Below are 17,596 nucleotides of genomic sequence, written 5' to 3' on the forward strand. Positions count from 1 at the left end.
AGGCAGAGGTTGCAGTGAGTCAAGATCGCACCACTGCACTCCAGCCTGGGTGATAGACTGAGACTGTCTCAAAAAAAAAAAAAAAAAAAAAAAAAGGTTAGGTCAAAAGACATGACCCAAGCCTAGATAAAAAGTGATTTAAGTGAAAAGAAACACATTAAAAAACAACAGCAACAAAAACCAGAATAGAGCCTCCAAGAGTTGTAGACTTCATTAAATGAACCATCATGAATTTAACTGGAATCCCGCAAATTGGCGGTGGGAGGGAGAGCAGTGGAAACATTAGAAGATGCTGTGAATTTTTCAAACATTATTTAAAAGATCATAAATCCCAAGAAGCTCAGTGATTCCCCCCTACAAAAGCAGTATAAATATAACACACACAAAAATGTACACATATCCCACGATGTAACATCTCTAACCTGTTATAAAAAATGAATGATATGGCCGGGCACGGTGGCTCACACCTGTAATCCCGGCACTTTGGGAGGCAGAGGTGGGTGGATCACGAGATCAGGAGATAGAGACCATCCTGGCTAACAAGGTGAAACCCTGTCTCTACTAAAAAAAAAATACAAAAAAAAATTAGCCAGGCATGGTGGCGGGTGCCAGTAGTCCCAGCTACTCAGGAGGCTGAGGTAAGAGAATGGAGTGAACCTGGGAGGCCGGGCTTGCAGTGAGCCGAGACCGCGCCACTGCACTCCCGCCTGGGAGACAGAGCAAGACTCCATCTCAAAAACAAAAAAACAAAAAACAAAACAAAACAAAAAACGAATGATACATGCCTGCAATCCCAGCACTCCGGAAGCCCAAGGAAGGCAGACCACTTGAGGCCAGGAGTTTGAGACTAGCCTGGCTAACGTGGTGGAACCCTGTTAAATACAAAAATTAGCCAGGTGTGGTGGCGGGAGCCTGTGATCCCAGCTACTTGGGAAGCTGAGGCATGAGAATCACTTGAACTCAGGAGGTGGAGGTTGCAGTGAGCAGAGATGGCGCCACTGCACTCCAGCCTGGGCAACAGAGTGAGACTCTGTCTCAAAAACAACCACTACCACCACCAATGACAGCCTGGACACAGTGGCTCAGGCCTGCAATCCCAGCATTTCTGGAGGATAAGGTGGGAGAATTGCTTGATTCTAGAAGCTGGAGGCTACAGGGAGACAAGCTTGTACTACTGCACTATAGCTTGGGCAATAGAGCAAGACCTTGTCTTAAAAAACAAACACATAAAATAAAATTTAAAAACCACTGATAAAACATATTTGATACTGACAGTAGAAAAAGGAACTAAATAAGAATCACAGCCAACTTCTTATTTCAAACTGTGCAAGTCAAAAGGTAATAAACAGCATCCTTAATATTAGAAACATTGTGAATATTAAATGTATATCCAGCAAAATCTTTCAAAAGAAAAAGTGAAACAAAGTATTTGTGAGACAATCTTTGGAACTTTGTTACCAGTAGAACTGAAATGCAAGAAATGTGAAAGGAAGTTCTTCATGCAAAAGGAGTAAGCACTGGAAAAGAGGCCATTATAACAAAGAAAATGAACTTTAATTTAACTTATACTACTTTAAATTCAAATTTAAATAGCTACACTGGCTAAAGACTACCATATTAGACAGCACAGGAATAAAACAAACATTACAAGGTATTATGCATTTATGGCATTTGTAAAAGGTAAAACAGTAATAGCACAAAAGATAAGGAGAAATTGTAAATATACATTGTAAATATACTGTTGTAGAGCTCTGACACTATGAAAAATGTGGTGTAATATTGCTTCAATATGGTATATTATTAAAGATGTATAATATAAATCACAGAGAAGCCAGTAACTTTTTAAAAGAGAAAAAGTAAGTGTAAGTAGTGAGCCAATGGTCAAGATAAAATGGACTCAAAAACAGGGATCAGAGTAAGCAGAAAACAATGGATTATATATTTAAATCCAACTACATCAATAATTACATTAAATGTAAACAGTCTAAACACTTCAATTTAAAAACAGGTTTTTCGAGATGAATTTAAAAAGACTGTCTAGAACAAACTCATTTTTCTTTTTTAAATTATACTTTAAGTTCTAGGGTACATGTGCACAACAGAGCAAACCCATTTTAAATAAAAGACAGATTAAGTGGATGGAAAATAATATACAAACACTAAAAGAAAGCTAGAGAGGCAATATTAATATTAGATAAAGTAGACTTTGGAAAAGAATACTATCACAGATAAAGAGGGCATTACATAATGATAAAGGGGTTCGTTCACTAAAAAGTTTTAACAATCCTAAATTTACACGCACCTAACAGGAGGTTCAATATACATGATGCAAAAACTGAAAAGGAGAAATAAATAAACTCACCATTATACTTGGAGACTTCACTCTTCTCTCAATGATCAATGAAACAAACAAAAACTCAGTAAGGAAAGAGACAGCGTAACAAGCACCATCAATCAACTTGACATAGAATACCCCATCGCTAAACAGCAGAATACACATTATTTTGAAGAGGACATGGAACATTTACTGAGAGTAACCATATTCTGATCATACAACAAACATGAAAGAATTTAAAACAAATTATACAAAGAAAGAGACATGCAAAATCACCAAATATTTGGAAATTAAACAGCAGCCTCCATGGGTCAAAGTGGAAGTGACGTAAGAACTTTAAAAATAATCAGTGCATCAAATTTGTGTGAGCACCTCGGGCAGTGCTTGGAAGGCAAAGAAAAAAGGTCTCAAGTCAATGACCTAAGCTTACACCTTAATAAATTAACACAGAGGAATTTAAACCCAAAGCATACAGAAAGAAATAGTAAGGAGTAGAAATCAATAAAACTAAAAATAAAAAAACAAAAAGCAATCAAATAAAAAGTTGACTTCGAAAAGATTAATAAAATAAACCTGGAACCAAATAAAAACAAGAGAGGTCACATTGCTAATAACAAGAATGAAAGGAAAGACATCACTACAGATGTCATGGGCATCAAAATAATTAAGAAACAATTTTATGACAATGAATAAATGAAATAAGACAAATGCCTTGAAAGACAAAAACTACTAAACCGCACTTAGTGAGTGACTCATACAAAGACTGAAAGCTTTCAAGAAGAAATAGATAACCCTAATAATCCTGTATCTATTAAAGAATGATTGGACTTATCCCTTGAAGCCTTCCAACAAAGAAAACTCTAGGACCAGAGGAGTTCACGTGCAAACTCTAAAAAAAAAAAAATTATAAAACAAATAATACTAATCCTGATAAAATTTTTTTCAAAAATATAAGAAGAAACACTTTGCAACTCTATGAAACCAGCATTACGTGAAAAATTATCTTTCATGAACATAGATGGAAAACAAAAAAAACAAAATATTTCACCAATTTATAAAAATGATACTAGATAATACACCATCACCAAGTGAGGTTTAGCCACAGAATGGAAGATGATTCTACATTCGCAAATAAGTTAATGTAATTCATCACATTAACACAGAAACAAACCATATTATCATCTCAATAAATACAGTAAAAATACCTGAATAAACTCAACATCCACTCACGATTAAAACAAAACAAAAAACAAAAAAACTCTCGGCCAGGCACAATGGCTCATGCCTATAATCCCAGCACTTTGGGGGGCCAAGGCAGGAGGATCATGAGGTCAGGAGTTCAAGACCAGCCTGGCCAACATGGTAAAACCCCATCTCTACAAAAATACAAAAAATTTAGCCAGGTGGCGTGTACCTGTAATCCCACCTACTCAGGGGGCTGAGACAGAAGAATCGCTTGAACCCACGAGGAGGTGGAGGTTGTAGTGAGCCGAGATGGGGCCACTGCACTCCAGCCTGGGCAACAGAGTAAGACTCCGTCTCAAAAACAACAACAACAAAAACTCTCAGCAATCCAAGAATAGAATGGGAACATCCTCAATATGATAAAAGGCCACTTGTCTTAGCCCATTAGGACCGCTATAACAAGCTCCCATAGACTGAAGTGGCTTATAAACAATGGAAATTTATTTCTTGGCTGGGCGCGGTGGCTCACGCCTGTAATTCCAGCACTTTCGGAGACCAAGGCAGGCAGATTACCTGAGGTAAGGAGTTCGAGACCAGCCTGGCCAACACGGTGAAACCCCATCTCCACTAAAAATACAAAAATTAGCTGGGCATGGTGGCACACGCCTGTAATCCCAGCTACTCGGGAGGCTGAGGCAGAATTGCTTGAGCCTGGAAGACCGAGGTTGCAGTGAGCTCAGATTGCGCCACTGCACTCCAGCCTAGCCAACAGAGCAAGACTCTGTCTTAAAAAAAAAAAAAAAAAAAAAAAAAAGAGAAAGAAATTTACTTCTCAGTTCTGGAAGCTGGGAAGTCCAAAATCAAGGCGCTGGTAGATTCAATGTTTGGTGAGGGCCACTTACTGGTTCACAGACTGCAGTTTTTTCACTGTGTTCTCATATGGCATAAGGGGATAGGAGCTCTCTGGGACCTCTTTTATAAGCACACAAATCCATTAATGAAGGCAGAAGCCTCATGACCTAATCACCTCCCTGAGACTCCATCTCCAAATACCCTCACAATGGGGATTATGTTTCAACACTATGAATTTTGGAAGGACATAAGCATTCAATCTATAGCACCACTCTATCACACTCAATAATGAAAGATTCAAAACTTTCTTCTTAAGATCAGGAACAGAGAAGGATATCTGCTTTCACCACTGCTATTCAACATCATACTGGAGGTCTCAGTCAGTCTAATAAGAAGAAAAGGTGGAGGGAGTTACATACAAATTGAAAAAGAATAAAACGGATCTATATTTGGAAATAACATGATTCTCAACATAGGACAATTCCAAAGAATCTACAAAAAATTTACTCGAATAAATGAATTTAGCAAGGTTGCAAGAATCAAGGTCAGTATGCAAAAACCAACTGTATTTTTACATATAGCAGTGAATAACTGGAAACTAAAATTTAAGAAAATTATTATTTACAACAGTACCAATTATTACTTAGATATAAATCTAACAAAATGAGTAACATCTTTATGATGCAACTACAAAATGCTGACAAAGGAAATGAAAGAAGACCTACATAAATGGAGACAACATGTATTTATGAATTGGAAGACTCAAGATGTCGATTCTTCCTAAATTGATCTATGCATTCAATACAATCCAAATTAAAATCCCTTCAGGACTTTTTGTAGAAACCAACAGGCTGCCTCTAAAAGTTTTATGGTAAAGTTAGAATAGCCAAGGCAATTTTGAAAAAGAATAAAGTTCAAGGATTCATATTACCTAATTTCAACACTTATTATAAAGTAAAAATAACCATGACAACTTAGTATTGGCAAAATTATAGGCACAAAGATCAAGAGAAAAGTACAGGAACAGATTCACCTATATGGTCAACTGACTTTTGACAAAGTTAATTCAATGGGGAAAGGAAAGTAGTCCCAACAAATGGTGCTACAACTACATATACACCTGAAAAGAAAATGAGCCTTGACCCTTACTACACACCATATACAAAAACTAACCCAAAATGTATAATGTGCCTTGACATAAAAGCCAAAACTAGAAAACTTACAGAAAAATCATAAGAGTAAATCTGCACAACTTTGCATTAGGCAAAGAGTTCTTAGAACACAGAAGCACAAATCATAAGAAAAAGTTGGTAAGATGAATTTATCAAAATTAAAAGCTCTTCTTTTAAAGTTAGGAAAATAAAAAAAAAAACAAGCTTCAGATTGCACTGTGTGTGTTTATGTATCACTGTGTCAAATAAGTTGTATTAAGAATGCATTAAAAAATGCTTACAACTCAGTAAGACAAACCACCCATTTTTTTTGTTTTGTTTTTTAACGAACAAAAGATGTCAACAGATCTTTTGCTCATTAAGACATACACTTGAGCAAATTCTCAGCACCATTAGTCATCTGGTAACTGCAAATTAAAATCCCAGTATGATACCACTACATACCCACTAAAAGCGCTAAAATTTAAAAGACTGAAATAACCAAGTGCTGAGGACGATGTGGAGCAACTGGAACTGTCATACACTGCTGACGGATATGTAAAATAGGACAACCACTCTGGAAAACAGCTTGGCAGTTTCTTACAAAGTTAAATATCTATGTTTATACAACCCAACAAGTTCCATTTCTAGGAATTTACCAAGAAAAAAAGATGTTCACAAAAATTCAAAATAAATGAATGCTCATTGAATAAATGAATGTTCAATAAATGAAGGTTATTTATTAATAACAGCCCCAAACTGTAAACAATCCAGGTATCTGTAAATAGGTGGAATGGTCAACAAACTAGTAAGTCAATACCAGGGACTTCTATTCAGCAATAAAATGAGATGAACCAGTTAAGTACAGAAAAACATGGATAATCCTGAAAAACATGCCAAGAGAAAAAGCCAGATACAAAAGAGTATGTATTACATAATTCCACTTATACGAAATTCTAGAGAAAATGATACCAATTTATAGCAAGAAAAAAAGGATGAGTGCTTTCCTAGTCCTGAGGGTGAAATTGTGACTGATTGTAAAAGGCAACTTTGGGGGAGATGAAAATATGCTATACCTTAATTGTGACATGAAAATATTCCACTCTTGACTGTGGTGGTGGTCACAGAGTACACATTTGTCAAAAACAAAATACACTGTACATTTTAAATAAGTACATTTTATTGTATCTAAATTATCCTCAATAAGGTTGATTTTCTAAGAGGGTGATCTCTCAGGAAAATATAAACCAGGGAATACTGGTGATGACCACATATACCACCTCAAAAGATGTCAAAAATATACATATAAGAAAACTCTTTTATGGTTTTTAAAAATGTCAGAAACAACAACATAATCATCTTGGAAAGCCAAGACTAGAAGGAAATATTTTAATATCGGCGGCTTTACCAGAAAGCTTCAGCAAACATCATAATTAATGCTAAAACATTAGAAGCATTCCCCCTTAAAGTCAGAAACAATACCATGTTTTTAGCTATCAGTGCTATTAGTTTTTAATCTATCAGTGTTCAACATTTTATAGGATGTATAATTGCAAAAGCAATGAGAAAAACACCTAAGTTATAAAAACTGAAAAGGAAACCAGAAAACTGTGACTATCTCCTGATAATCAACTCAATAAAATAATTTGATACATGATAGAAAACTCAAAAGTTTGGCTATAACCAGAGAAAAGAGAGAGAGAGGAGTGTTATTTAAAGTTTCCATCCACCACACGTATCAAACGATAAAATAGCTAGGAATACTGGGAAGGAATGTTATACGTATGAAGGAAAAAAAGAAAAACTATAAAAATTTCCCTAAGAATATAAAACAAGATGTGAATAAAATGGAGAGGCCACATTTCTGAGGAGAGAGACTCAATACTATAAAGATCAGTTGTCTCCAAATTAATCTAAAATTTCAATACAATCTTATTCAAAATAGCTAAGGATTTTTAGTTGAGTCTAAAGTTTACCTAGAAGAAGAAATGTGAAAGACACATTCAAGAATATTTTCAACAAGAGTAATAAAGAGGGAGAAAGGGTTACCAAAATTTAAAATACGCATAATCTTTTAACTGAGCAACTCCACTTCTAGGAACCCATGCTCCAGAAATAATCACACATAGAGGAAGTTTACTGAATTGTTAACGGTGGCAGACCATCAGGATGCAAACAGGACTAGAAGTGGAAGCGGTACTTTTTATCTTACATTTTTCCATACTGTTTAATTTTTTTAAATCAAGGATGAGTTAAAATTTGTAATTGAACATCGATCAATTAATTAGAAAGTTTTCACTATAAATCATTATTTGTGATACCAAAAAGAAACTACAATTAAATGTCTTTCAAAAAGGGAATTATAGCCCATTCAAACTGATGAGATACCAGTTAGCCTTTAAAAAAGTATTAGGGAGACCTTTATGTAACAAGTAAAGGTGTTCAAGATATGTAAATAAGTCAATAAGCAAGCGGTATGCAAACATGTTTGGTATATGGTATAGCCTCCCTCAAAAAAAAAAACTTTACGTGTACGTTTATGTGTTTAGAAGTGCATTTGTAAGAGCGTTTTGAAAAATGAACACTAAACTGTCAACATTACACTGGAGTGGGACTGGGGGATGAAAAGAAATACTCTAATTTTACCTAACAGTCCGTTATTTACATTGTTGAAATGAATTTTTAAAATTAAGTGGTTATCTCATATAACATTGATATGAATCCCAAAAGACAATTACAACACTGAAAAATATAGTTTAAACGTTTATTACTGTTATCCTCAGGTTTATTCACATACACTTCACATAATCTGTAGCCTTCAGCAAAGGTGACTGCCATTTTAAAGAAATGTGACCGAATATTTCATGATAAAACAGAATACATTAAGCCTGTAACGAAAATTTGAAACTTCACAAAACCAGCAGACTCAAAAGAAGTGCCTATGCGGATGTAAATTTTTTTTTTTTTAATGTCCGGAGACAGAACTCTCAGATTACTCTTCCTCCCTGCAAAATGACTATTTACCACCTCCCTTTGCTTCAACTTGGTCTGAGCGTCTTCAAGCTCACCATTTTGAATGTGCGCAAAATGATTAACAGTCATCTGAGGGAGGCCAAATTAAAGGTGCATCTGCAAGAGGAGCTCTGGCCTGACATCGCTAACAGAGAACAGCCCTGGCGGAAGGGTGCTGATCCCGGGAATAGAGCGACTGCTGCGGCTCGAGCGGGGTGTCTGCGTGCCGAGCCTCACTGACAATCGGGGAAAATGCAGACGCCCAGCAGAGCGACGGCAACGGAAGGCTCCTCGGGGGAGGGGGGCTGCAGGCCTGTGGCGTAAGATGGTTCCGCTCTACGCGGGGTGACGGGAAACCGGCAGAAGGGGGGTGTGAGGTGTTGGTTGGGGGGCACACTCTTGGACAGTGGCGAGTGTACGGGAAAGCCAGCGGGGTCCTTGGCCAAGTCACCAAGGACAGCAGAAGAGGCAGGAGGAAAGAGCGGCAGCGGAGACCCCGATACCAACCGATGTCATCCGTCGGGGGGCGGCGGGCGCGACCGTCCCGGATAGGAGCGCGGCCCGGGTCCGGGCTGGACAGGGCCCAGGAGGCGAAAAAGGGTTCCCACAGCCATCAACCCCACCCACCATGGCCGGCGCAGCAGGCCAGGCACAGGCCCCGCTCCTTCCCGAGGCTAGAGACAGAGAAACTGAGGAGCAGAACGCAGCAATTTCCTCGCCCCGACCCCCACACTCCCTACAGCGGAACAAGCCAGATTGAAAAAAAAAAAAAAAAAAAAAAAAACCCTCACCGAAATGTGCAGCGGCTCCGGAGCGAGAACAGCGCTCGAACCTCCACCCGCCACCACCGCCTTCTTCTCCGCCTCCAACTCCTCCCCCGCCGAACGCGCAGCGGCTGGCGGCTGTGGCGGCGGCGGCGGCGGTGGCGGCGGCGGAAGCAGAGGCGGTGGCGGCGAGTCCCGCCCCTTGCGCCGCGGTTGAGGCGAAGGAGGAGAGTATGCAAGCCCCGCCCTCATGGCAGAGATGACCAATCGGCTTACAGGATCTCTGCCGGGGGACAATGCATACGCCCAATCAGAACCTGAGGAGTGGGCTCACGTCAATGGTTGGGACGTGGCAGAAAAAGGGAAAAATACTTGGACCTTCTCTACAGCCTGCTCCCCCACCTCCCTCAGGGGGAGTTCACCATTGGCTGAAGAGCGGAAAGACGAAGCCGACTCCGTCCCCCACCCCCAGCCGGGCCCACCTCCTTTCCCTGCAGTACTGCGACGTTTGGGGAGGGGGCGGAGCACCGTGTAGGAGCTAAAACAGCGCGGCCTTTTGTGGTTTGGGCTGAGAGAAAAGGGCGGGGTCTCAGGGAAAGGGAGGTGGGTGTGGAGAACTAACAGAAGGACTGGCGCAGTTAGGCTTTTTCGGAAATTCCAATAGCGACAACCAAAATGGAGGCGTTAAAATCGATCCTGATTTGACTGGAAACCTGATTAACAAGGTTAAGCTCTGGCATAAAGTTCAGTTACAATTCAGATATCGGTGGGAGAAAAAAAAAAGGAGGAAAGGCTCGTTTACCCACCCTGACCCTGGGCACTATATGGCGCTTCCCACCCTCCCTTTCCGCGCTGACCCTTGCCCCTCGCTTCTTATTCTGCCGGGGCGGGGTTCAGAGGAGGCCTGCCTTTCCCTCTCCATAGCCTTGGGCTGACCACAGCCTCCCAGCTTGCATCTTGAGGCTGTTTGTCAAGCCGGGAAGTAACAGCTCCCATGACATGCAGCCAAAATAAATACAACAGCTGTAGTCCCCGGACACCTTGCTTAATTTAAACCTGGGTAACAGTTTAGTTAATTATGTCAGTGATACAAAACTGTTTCTTCGTTCCGCACATGTTGTTTTTATTCATCTTGAAACGTGTCCGCTTCTCTGATTACAGTCCCGCTGTCTTCTCTTATTCCCTACCCCCGACCCGTCGCCCGGTGCCCAGGATATATTCATCGCGACCCCTTCCCCACGAATTAAGAGCCCCACTTCTTGTGCTGTCCCCTTAACAACTGCAAACTCTCTTGCCTGTGAACTGAGACAATTTTTTGGCTGTTGTTGGAAACAAATTACCCAAAATTTACTGTAGAAATTTAGGTTTATGAGAATTTGCCAGACATTTTGTGAAATCCCATCTGAATCCCAGCCCACTCCTGTAGTACATTTCTTACCAAGAAACCATTCCTCGCTTGATATTACCCTGCCTTTACACGTGTTGCTGTAGGAGTTCTGACTCTAACCATCCAAGTACCTCTTTGAAAAAAACAAAATTCATATTTTAATTACATTTCCCTAACTTCCCTTTAGGGTGTTCCAGATTGGCCCACTTGGAACATTAACCTGTTCTGGAAGGCAGAGATTCCCAAATTTCAACCCTTTTCATACTGTATCTGTGTATACTACTCACTATCCTTTTTTCTTTAAATAAATGTATGTTTTCTTTAATTTCTTTAAGAAGGAGACTTTATAAAAGTACTATAAATGGAAAACTAGCATCACCTATTATAAGTTGAAAGTAACTGTAAGAAAAATGAATGCAAAACAATGTTTTTAAATTGTGGCTACAAATTGTTGCCCACTAAAGGCTCTAAGTCTAAAGACAACTCTCTTTGTTAAAAGGGCAAGCTACCAAGCATTAGACACACGTTAAAGATACAGCACTCAAATGGTATTTTTATCATGATGTCATCAAAGGATAGAAAAAATAGAGCCAGAATAACAATCACTTTCTCACTACATGAGTCATTGTTTTTAATCCTGGATGCATGTCCCAACTACAGTTAACTAAGGCATCATAAGTGAGCTCTTACTATGAGAAACACTGGTATGGAAGCTGAAAAAGCCTGTACTCTAGAATCAAACAGACATATTCACATACTGGCTCCTGCATTTGTAGCCATGTGCCTCTGAGCAATCTACCTTGTTCTCTGACCTCAGTTTCCAATTTATTATAAATATGGGAAAGTAATAATACCAATTCATGAGTTGTATAGATTAAATAACCCTATCAATGTAAAGCATATCATGCCTACAATGAAGTACTAAATACATAATAGCTTATGTATTGTATTACTACATAGAGATAATAGTATATATTATTGGCTTATATGTATTATTGTTGATTCCAGGGTTGGGAAGCACTACCTAAGGCAATGGATTGAAGGTACTACATGATATTCTGCAGTGGTTCCTAAAGTGTATTATAATCCCTACACCTACAGCATCAGCATTACCTGGGAACTTTTAAAAAATGCAAATTCTGGCAAGGCGTGGTGGCTCATTCCTGTAATCCCAGCACTTTGGGAGGCTGAGGTGGGCAGATCACTTGAGGTCAGGAGTTCAAGACCAGCCTGGCCAACATAGTGAAACCCTGTCTGTACCCAAAAATACAAAAATTAGCTGGGCATGGTGGCACATGCCTGTAGTCCCAGCTACTCAGGAGGCTAAAGCAGGAGAATCCCTTGAACCCAGGAGGCAGAGGCTGCAGTGAGCCAAGATCGTGCCACTGCACTCCAGCCTAGGTGACAGAGTGAGACTACCTCAAAAAAATAAAAATAAAAAATAAATATATACATAAAATGCAAATTCTCAGGTGTCAACCTCAGACTTGAATCAGAAACTCTAGGTATGTTGCCCAGCTGTATTTTTACAAGCCTTCCAGGTAATTCTGATATGCATAAATTTGATGACCACTAATTTAAATAGAAGAAGGCTCGGTCAAGGAGTGAGAGGATCTATGTTCTAATCATAGCCTTAGAGTGATGTCAGCCAAAATGAAGGTGTAAGGACCTCTGAAAATTCTCTTCAGCAATGAGAACACTGGCAAAATTGTCAGAACCAGCTTTTTTAGAACTCTGAAAATTTATCAAAGGTTTGCAGCAATCCAGGGAGTATTTATTCAAACAGCTGAATCTCTAAGAACAGTGAGTTTTGTGTCATTTTGACTTGCCCTACTCTAACAGTCACATGTCCAGGTCCACTGTAGCTTTGAAAACCAGCAGCCCACAATTGTGAAAATGAGCAGGCTGGTAGCCAGCAGGGGAAGTAGAATGGTGCTGGAGCTCCTTTAAAGAGCCTAATTTCCAGAGAACTGTCATTATTTGACCTATCTGGTGGTTCTGCAGATTGTACAAGGCTGCCTTTATTTGATTTCACTCCAGACTCACCCAGTGCAAAGACTTTTCCCCAGGGGTCATTTGTCAAAAACAAAAACATTGATTAACTTTGCCACTGTCTTAGGCAGTGGAAACAGTTGGGGCCAAATACAGCTTAACCAAACACTTGAAAGTGATGCAGGGCAAGTGGGCCCCAAAACTGGGGCTTAGCCCAGGAAGGTTCCTGGCTTCACCCAGGGAAAAATTTGATGGCAAGCTGCTGGTGTTAGCGATTTTTATTGAAGTGGCAGTGTACAGCAGCAGCAGAGATACTGCTCGTTGCAGAGCAGTGGTAACCCATGGGCAGCGTGCCCAGAGTAGCAGCATATGGGCTGTTGGAAGCTGTATTTAAACCCACTTTTAATTATATGCTAATTAAGAGGTGTATTATTAGAACTTTCTAGAGGTGAGGAGTTTTTAGATCCATATAAGGTAATTTTCAGGCCGTTGTCATGGCTTGTTGCCATGACATTTGTAAACTGTCATGGTCCCAGCAGGAGTGTCTTTATAGTAATGAACAGTGTGGGCAGCTAGAGGTCACTTTTGTTGCCCTTTGCTGGTTTCAGCTGGATTATTTACTGCACTCTGTTTCTACCAGATCCTGCTCTGGTAAGAGCAGTAGTGATGGGTAGTGACCAGTGCTCAAAAAACAAATCCTGCTAATTAATCTCCTACCTCAAAATGTAAAGCTGGAGAATGAGATGTCCATAGGAACTTTGAAAAACTCTGATATGGTTTGGCTATGTCCCCACCCAAATCTCATCTTGAATTCCCATGTGTTGTAGGAGGGATCTGGTGGGAGGTGGTTGAATCATGGGGGCAGATCTTTCCTGGGTTATTTTCATGATAGTGAGTAAAGTCTGATGGTTTTAAACAGGGGAGTTTCCCTGCACAAACTCTCTTCTCTTGTCTGCCACCATATGAGACATTACTTTCACCTTTTGCCATGATTGTGAGACCTCCCCGGCCAAGTGAAACTTCAAGTCCAATAAACCTCTTTCTTTTGTAAGTTGTCCAATCTCAGGTATGTTTTTATGGCAGTGTGAAAACAGACTAATACTGTAAATTGGTACCAGTAGAGTGGGGCATTGCTGAAAAGATACCCAAAAATGTGGAGGTGACTTTGGAACTGGGTGACAGACAGAGGCTGGAACAGTTTGGAGGGCTCAGAAGACAAAAAAATGTGGGAAAGTGTGGAACTTCCTAGAGACTTGTCGAATGGCTTTGCCCAAAATGCTGATAATTATATGGACAATGAAGTCCATACTGAGGTGGTCTCAGATGGAGATAAGGAACTTGTTGGGAACTGGAGCAAGGGTGACTCTTGTTATGTTTTGGCAAAGAGACTGGCAGCATTTTGCTCCTGCCCTAGAGATTTGTGGAACTTTGAACCTGAAAGAGATGATTTAGGGTATCCGGCAGAAGAAATTTCTCAGCAGCAAAGCATTCAAGAGGTGACTTTGGTTCTGTTAAAGGCGTTCAGTTTTATAAGGGAAGCAGAGCATAAAAGTTTGGAAAATTTGCAGCCTGACAATGCAATAGAAAAGAAAATCTCATTTCCTGAAGAGAAATTCTGACCAGCTGCAGAAATTTGCATAAGTAACGAGGAGCCAAATGTTAATCTGGAAAATGTCTCCAGGGCATGTCAGATGTCTTCACAGCAGCCCCTTGCATCTTAGGCCTGGGGGCCCAGGAGGAAAAAATAGTTTCTTGGGCCAGGCCCAGGGTCCCTGTGCTGTGTGCAGTCTACTGATTTGGTACACTGTATCCCAGCCACTCCAGCTGTGACTGAAAGGGGCCAACATAGAGCTCAGGCCATGGCTTCAGAGGGTGCAAGCCCCAAGCCTTGGCAGCTTCTTTGCGGTGTTGTACCTGTGAGTGCACACAAGTCAAAAATGGAGGTTTAGGAACCTCCACCTAGATTTCAGAGGATATGTGGAAACACCTGGATGCCTAGGCAGAAGTTTGCTGCAGGGACAAGACCCTCATGGAAAACCTCTGCTAGGGCAATGAGGAAGGGAAATGTGGGGTTGTAGCCCCCACACAGAGTCCCTACTAGGGCACTGCCTAGTGGAGCTGTGAGAAGAGGGCCACCATCCTCCAGACCCCAGAATGGTAGCTCCCCTGACAGCTTGCACCATGTGCCTGGAAAAACTGCAGACACTCAATGCCAGCCCATGAAAGCAGCTGAGAGGAAGGCTGTACCCTGCAAAGTCACAGGGGAGAGCTGCCCAAAACCATGGGAACCCACCTCTTGTATCAGCGTGGCCTGGATATGAGACATGGAGTCAAAGGAAATCATTTTGGAACTTTAAGATTTGACTGCCCTGCTGGATTTTGGACTTGCCTGGAGCCTGTAGCCCCTTTGTTTTAACCAGTTTCTCCCATTTGGAATGGCTATATTTACCCAATGCCTGTACCCCCATTTATCTAGCAAGTAACTAACTTGCTTTTGATTTTTACAGGCTTATAGGCAGAAGGGACTTGCCTTGTCTCAGATAAGACTTTGGACTGTGGACTTTTGAGTTAACGCTGAAATGAGTTAAGACTTTTGGGGACTCTTGGGAAGGCATGATTGGTTTTGAAACATGAGATTTGGGAGGGGTCAGGGGCAGAATAATATAGTTTGGCTGTGTCCCCACCCAAACTCATCTTGGATTCCCATGTGTTGTAGAAGGGACCTGGTGGGAGGTGGTTGAATCATGGGGGCAGGTCTTTCCTGTACTGCTCTCATGATAGTGAATAAGTATCACAAGATCTGATGGTTTTAAAAAGGGGAGTTTCCTCACACAAAGAGTCTGCCACCATGTGAGACATGCCTTTCACCTTCTGCCATGACTGTGAAGCCTCCCCAACCACGTGAAACTATAAGTCCGATAAACCACTTCGTTTGTAAATTGCCCAGTCTCAGGTATGCTTTTATCAGCAGTGTGAAAATGGCCTAATAGAAACTCCAACACATTCCTGGGGATCTAGAAGCTCACACACATGCCCACAACTGTGTGAAACTGTTCATACACTCAGAAAGACCTGTGAAGAACCTAAGCATTCACCTTAGGCTGATCTTGAGGCTCTACATAAGTAGGAAGTGAAGGTTAAGGGAGAGTTATTAACTGCCTGCTTTAGTGTTGAAGCCATGCTCTCCTGTACTCCAGTACACACACAGACCATCAGTAAACACTGGGAGATGTATTGTTTCCAGGCCTTTAAGAAAATATGTCTACTCATTAGCAGAACACTAAGCTAAGCAAGCAGAAACATTAAACTAACCAAGCAGTGGGAGTGGCCACACAGGACAAAGAATATAGACTTCATAGTAGTTCAGAAAAGTGACTAAACAGCAGCAATAAACAGCAGCAACAACAAAAAAGTCCAGGAAGGAGAAAGACTCCATTTTCCAGAGCTGCCATATCATATTTTTTAAATGTCTGGTTTTCAACAGAACCAGAAGTCGGTTCTTCAAAAATATATTTTTTAAAATGATGAGCCTTTCACTAGACTAAACAAGAGAAAAAGAAAGAAGACTCAAATTCCTAAAATCAGGAATGTTAGAGGAGACATTACTACTGGCCTCACAGAAATAAAAGGTTAACATAAGGAAATACTGAGAACATTTGTATGCTGACAGGCTAGAAAACCTTGATAAAATGACAAATCTCTGGAAAGACACAAACTACCAAAACTGACTCAAGAAGAAATAGGAATTCTAATCTTAGCCTTTTCATTTATGACCTTGGGTTGATTATCTACTTTTCTTGAGCCTTAGTTTCCTGAGCTAGAAAATAGAGATAATAACATACATGTGTCATAGCATTTAAATGAGGTGGTGACTATAGAGAGGTTTTATTAGTTATATATTAGTCCCTGTAATAAACCAACTTCTCAAGTCTTAGTAGCACAACATAATATTGCTTATTATTAAAAAGCCGTTTAGCAGAATGAGCAGGATGCTCTACTTCACATTCAGGAAACTGAGGTCTACCATCTTTGATATGTGCCTTTCATGATCAGTCTGAGTATCAATATCCAGCCAACAGAATGGAGAAACCTTGGAGAAAGTGAGTTTGAAATATTTCTGAGATTTCTATTGATCTAGCAGGCAAGTCATTGTCATTAGCGATCATGATCTGCCAGCAGATCACCTTGAATCTGTGGAGGCTTGCTGTTAGGCTATGATAGGGTTGGTCTATTTCAGCTTTGCTTTCATTGTTAGGATATATCCCTTATTCCCAGGTCATGTTCCTGACTCACAGAGTTACCCTTCTGGGGTCTCAACTGAAAGCCTGGGATGTTTACCAAGGTCTCTCTTTCTCTTGGCAGGACTTACATTCCTGTCTTTGTCTCCTGGGCCATATGACTGCTGAAACCTTCTCAGCCCTTTATTATAGTCTCAGTTGGTATTTTCTGCTGGTTTTCTTGTAGTCTTGCTCTTTGCATAAATCATTTAGGAGTCAGCTAATAACTTGAGGGAAATTTGTATAAAGGTTTTTAGTTTCCTTCTTTGCAGTTCTTTCCTCTTGTGGGTATTTCCTCTTGAGTTCAGCCATTTTGGCAACCTTGAACTCTTATCTCTCTCTCTTCTGTGTACTAAGGGTCCTTGGTGTATCCACTTTCTGTTTGAACTCTTCCTTGGTATCACAATTTGGTAAATTTGGTAAGAACCAAATTGCTCTTAGGGAAAAGTCAGTATGAATGTGAAGCTCACTTCCTGAGTTACCCTTTTCTCAAGGATCATAGGCTCTCAAGTCTTTCCAACATTGCTAATTTTTTATGCCTTCAAACAGTTGTTGTATGTAGTTTCCTAGTGTTTATTGTTGCTGTCAGTGGGTAGGTTAGTCTGATAGGAGTTAATTAGGAGCAGAATTCAACCAGAAGC

At 40.4% G+C, this 17,596-nt stretch overlaps 1 protein-coding gene across 1 annotated transcript in view; it reads right to left on the bottom strand.

Moving 5' to 3' along the window:
* Positions 1–9,288, bottom strand: part of PJA2 (praja ring finger 2, E3 ubiquitin protein ligase) — an 81,050-nt gene extending 71,762 nt beyond the window's left edge. The window contains exon 1 of the mRNA XM_011998206.1: positions 8,592–9,288. The gene's annotated coding sequence lies outside the window, so the exon portion shown is untranslated. The remainder of the gene's footprint in view (positions 1–8,591) is intronic.
* Positions 9,289–17,596: the final 8,308 nt, after the last annotated feature.

This window comes from Mandrillus leucophaeus, unplaced genomic scaffold (genome assembly GCF_000951045.1).
Source record: "Mandrillus leucophaeus isolate KB7577 unplaced genomic scaffold, Mleu.le_1.0 Scaffold560, whole genome shotgun sequence".
In the NCBI taxonomy this organism is placed as follows: Eukaryota; Metazoa; Chordata; class Mammalia; order Primates; family Cercopithecidae; genus Mandrillus; species Mandrillus leucophaeus.